Genomic DNA, 5,438 nt, shown 5'->3' on the forward strand with positions numbered 1-5,438 from the left:
CTCGGAAATTCTTGTTGTTGTTAGGTGCCATTGAGTCGGTTCTGACCCATCGTACAATAGAACAAAAGGCCGCCCAGTCCTCTTGTGCCATCCTTCTAATTGCTCCTACACTGGACCCCATTAGTGCTACCACTGTGCCAATCCATATTGTTGGGCGTTTCTCTTTTTCACTGGCCATCCACTTTATCAAGCATGCTGTTCTTCTCCAAGACTGGTCCCTTTTGATAACATGCTTGAAGTATGAGAGATGAAGTCTGGCCATCTTGGCTTCTAAGAAACACACAGGCTGCACTTCTCCCATCACATACTTGTGGCTTCTGTTGGCAGTCCATAGAAACTTTAATATTCATCTCTAACATAATCATTCAAATGAATCAATTCTATGGTGTTCCTTATTCATTGTCTAACTTTCACATGCATAAGAGAATATTGAAAATACTATGGCTTGGTTAACACATGCCTTAGTCCTCAAACTGGCAGTTCCCTGTCAATGTACGTTGCAATTACTTTTGAATTATCTTTAGCAAAATTTTACTTGCACAGAATCTTAATGATATTGTCCAATGATTTTTGCATTCTATTGGGTCACTTGTCTTTGGAATGAGCACAAATATGAATCTCTTCCAATCTATTGGCCAGATAGCCATCTTCCAAATTTCTTGGCATAGATGAATGAATGCCTCCAATGCTGCATAAGTTTTTGAAAGATTTCAATTTGTCAATTTGTATTCCATCCAGTCCCATAATCTTGTTCTTTTCCAATGTTTTCAGTGCATCTTGGACTTCTTCCTTCAGTTCCATTGGCTTTTGATCATATACTACCTCTTGAATGGTTGAACATCAACCTTTTATTTTATTTTATTTTTTTGCTACAGAGACTCTTCATATTCTTCCTATCATCTTTTAATGCTTTCTGCATCATCCAATATTTTGCCCAAAGAATCTTTCGGTATTACAAGCCAAGGCTTGAATTTTTCCTCAGTTCTTTCAGTTTGAGAAACTCTGAGCATGTTATTCCTCTTGGTTTTCTAACTCAAGATCTTTGCACATTTTTTAAAAAATATGTAATATTTGACATTGTCTTCTCAATCTTCCTGTTGGAATTTTTTGTTCAGCTCTTTTACCTTCACATTTCTTTTGCATCTCTATGCAGAAGAGCAAGTTTCAGAGTCTCTTCTGACATCCATTTTGGTCTTCTTCTTTCTTGTCTTCTTTATGACCTTTTGTTTTCTTCCTGTGTGATGTTCTTGATGTTATCCTATAAATCTTCTGGTTTTCAGTCATTAGTGTCTAATGTATCAAATCTGTTTTCACGTGGCATATATTAAAAGTCATATTTTGGTTCTTTTGAACTTGTTTTAATTTTCTTCAGCTTCTGCCTGAACCTGCATATGGGAAATAGATGGTCTATTCCACAATCTGACCCTGGCCTTGTTTTGGCTGATGATATGAAGCTTGCCCATGGTCTGTTTCCACAGATGTAGTCAATTTGATTTATGTGTATTCCATCTGGCAAAGTCCATGTGTATAATTGGTTTTATGTTGTTTAAAAAAGAGATTTTCAATGAAGAAGTCATTGGTCTTGCAAAATTCTATCATATAATCTCCAGCATTATTTCTATCACCAAGCCTATATTTTTCCACTACTGGTCCTTCTTTGTTTCTAATCTTTGCATTTCAATCACCAGTGATAGTCAGTACATCTAAATTTCATGTTTTATCAATTTCAGAATGGAGAAATTGGTAGAAGTCTTCAATTTCATCATCGTTGACTTTAATGATTGGTACTAAATTTGAATAATAGTGGTATAATTGTTCTTCCTTATAGGCATATGCATATTATCCTATCACAGATAGCAGTATATTTCAAGACAGACTTGATATGCTCTTTATGTTGATGAATGCTGTGTCATTCCTCTTCAATTTGTCATTCCTGGCACAATAAACCATGCGATTGTCAAATTCAAAATGCCCAACACCAGTCTATTTCATCCCAAGGATATCTAGGATACTGATGTTTATGTGTTCCTTTTTTTTTTTTTTTTTTTAAACTTCCAGTTTTCCTAGATTTATACTTTATGCATTCCATGTTCCACTTATTAATTTATGTTTGCAGGTGTTTCACTTCATTTTGAGTTGTACCCCATCAGCAAATGGATGTCCCAAAAGCTTTACTCCATTTGTATTATCACAGTCAACTTTACTTTGAGATGGCAACTCTTCTCCAGTCATATTTTGAGTGTCTTCCAACCTGAGGGACTCATCTTCATTATATCTAACAATATTCAGGAACTATATCTGACAGTATTCAGAAACTCTATGGAATTCTATTCTATCATGAAGTTACACTATGAGTTAGAATTGGCACAATGGCAGTGGGGGGTTCATACATATGATAGGGGAGTCATAAATGCTAATGGCTATCTCCAACCATTATTTCCACTCCCTGATACCACTTCCCATCCCTAATAATCCACTATTTCTCTATGAAAAATTACCACAAATTCAGTGATTTAAAGATAAAAAACACACAAAACCACACCTATTTATTATCTCACGGTATCCATGAATCTGTTTCCTGGTGTGGGCCTGTAGGATAGGCACTGAGCTGCTAACTGCAAGATTAGTGATTCAAACCCACCAGCTGCTCCTTGGATACCCTGTACATACATAGTTGCTATTAATGAGAACCAATTTCATGGCACTTAAAAATATCCATGAATCCGGAATCACATGAGGTCTTCTGCTAAGAGTTTCATAAGGTTAAAATCAAGTTTTCAGCTAGATTACGTTCCTTTCTGTAATTCGGGATTCTCCTCCAATTCATATGATTATTAACAGAATTAGATTCCTTATAATTGTGCTCCTAAAGGCTTCCAGCCGTTCTCTGTCATATTCTCCCCACAAAATGTTCCTTTGCTTCTTCAGGACCAGATCACTTCATCACATTTGCCACTATTGTCACTTAACCAAGGAAGTGACTACTTGATCATACTTATAGGTGTTACTCATAATCAAGAGAAAGGGAGAACATAGGGCATATATACCATGAAGTAGCAATCTTGATGGCCACCTTAAAATTCAGGCTTCCACAATCCTTCCTCCTATCAAGGAGTCCTATTGGAGCCCTGTTGTGGTGCTGTGGGTTAATGTGCTGTACCGCAAAGCTGGTTTGAACTGCAGTGGTTCAAGCGCCCCAGCCACTCCTCAGAAACCCTTAACAGTGACAACAGCAGTGACATTGTGGGTTAGGCATTGGCCTGCTAACTGCAAGGTTGGTGATTCAAATCCACCAACTGCTCTTCAGGAGAAATACGATGCTGTTTGCTATTGTAAAGTTTTACAGTCTCAGAAACTCTGTGTCTGGTAACTAAGAGTTGGAATTGACTTAATCATTATCAGTTAGTACCCTTGATAGGAACGGCTTTGTATGCAGACAGTGTATCACAAAGGTACCAGATATGCCTTCACTAGACCTGTCAATGGCTTCCCATAGAGAAAGAACTGTTACAGGGAAGAAAAGACCCCAAATTCAAATGCAATTTATAGAGACCCTTTTATCAAATTTTAAACAGGACAAAGACAAAAACAAAACATCTGGATGAGGTATATCATCTGCATGAGATCATAATAGTGTTTAATAGATTCAAAAATATGTAGCAACTTATAGAAGATGGAAAACAAAGGAAATTTGGCATGAAATCTTTACTGACAGCAGATCAACTCATCACTATCACAGGTGAGACAACAGAAGCAGGAAAGGAATCCTGATTGGAATCCCTGCACTATTTGGATTAGAAAAATTTACAGGATTGATTCTAGGGTACTATGACCATTTTATTTGGTGCATGACTCATGATCATACACCCTGGTATCCCAGTTTCCATTAATGTAAATTCCAGAGAGGGAGATTTCTCTTCCCTGGGCTGACTAGGGAAGTGGTTCTTAATCCACTTTCAAAAGCACACTGCCTGAGGGCAAAACTGTTTCTCCCTGCTTTCCAGAACTGTCTAGGTCGTTTTCGCAGTTCACCTGTCAGAAGAGTGTAAAATATTCAAGATAGTATATGAATTTATATCAAAGCTGAAGATCAAGTTAGGTTTTGACTGTAGGCTGCAACGTTCTGTAGACCAAATGCTTTTAGATTTCAGGTTCTAATGCAGAACACAAATCGATCTTTCCTCATGGAGATGTCATTAGAAGAAGCATGGCAACCTCATAGAATGAGATTAAAAGATCTAAAGATTATTTAGAGTTCCTTAAATGAAAGAAGATTTCAAGGTCATCTCTGCCTAAAAATATTATTTCCATAGATGTAGTTAAATTGGGCAGAAACCACTTTATTAAATGATTATTATAGTTAGTTGTAGTTCATTAAGACTATTTTGTGAGTAGCTCTATTAGTGTTCCTGAATCTCCATTGCTTGTGGGATTATTCCCACTAAATCCAGCCTGCTGTAGTATCTAATTGGTGAAAATCTATATGGATTACAAGCATTTAGAGTCAAGCTAACTTATTAGCCTGAATTCAAAGTGGAGTCTTAATTTAAATTTATTTAAAATGTACATTAGATAAAATAGGTTTAATATTCATTAAAATAACATTTTCATGAAAGACTAACCTTAAATTACCTTTTTAATATATATAGATATACTTTAGCTAGAGTCTGCCTAAGAGAATGGGAAGTAAACAAGCACGTTGTGTTATTGAGCAATTTGTATCTTTTGTTTGTATTAAGAAGTCACAGCAAGACTATCATTATTGCAAAGAATATTGCATTATTCTACTGCGAAGTTTCAAGCACTGACATAGTAACCAATAAAAAATATTTTAGCTATGATATTCAAGCATATATTTCCAAAGACATTGGTTGCCTTTTTCAATCATTAACTTTGGTCATATTCTTTCTGTTTTAATTTCATTTCATACTGTTCTTGAGGAAAGAAACTACAGAGAGTTGTGTGAGGTTGATAAGGAGAAAAGTTAAAATTATTATTGATCTTTTTAGTGGTCATTATCCATTTAAAGGCAATTTCAGATATCCTGTTATCACTTTGAATATTATTATGGCATTCTTTTTGAAGACTGATCTCCATTTCTAACTATTTAAATCTCTGTGCTGACCTGCTTTATTTTGCCTTCCTCATCTCTCATCCCACCTATCCTTGCCAAAGCTCTGTTTTTCTTTTCTGTTCTAGCTAATAGCAGCAGCTTGTACTGAGGAACTTGCATCATCTCTGAGACTACCTGGCTCTTATGAGAGGCAAGTCATCAACATAGCTAACCATTTTTGCCCCAGGAATCACTGGAAAAAGAGGGATTTTGATGGTGAAAGTAGTCTTTGATTTTTTTTTGCCAGTGTACCTTTATCAAAAGGAGTGCTGGTATGGTGCTGCAGGATAAGCACTAGACTGTTAACAGCAAGATTGGCAGTTCA

General features: G+C 36.2%; 1 pseudogene; it reads left to right on the top strand.

Moving 5' to 3' along the window:
• The window catches only part of LOC102822088, a 61,972-nt pseudogene that overhangs the window by 8,639 nt on the left and 47,895 nt on the right, over positions 1-5,438 (top strand).

This window comes from Chrysochloris asiatica, unplaced genomic scaffold, assembly GCF_000296735.1.
Source record: "Chrysochloris asiatica unplaced genomic scaffold, ChrAsi1.0 scaffold00120, whole genome shotgun sequence".
Classification (NCBI taxonomy): Eukaryota; Metazoa; Chordata; class Mammalia; order Afrosoricida; family Chrysochloridae; genus Chrysochloris; species Chrysochloris asiatica.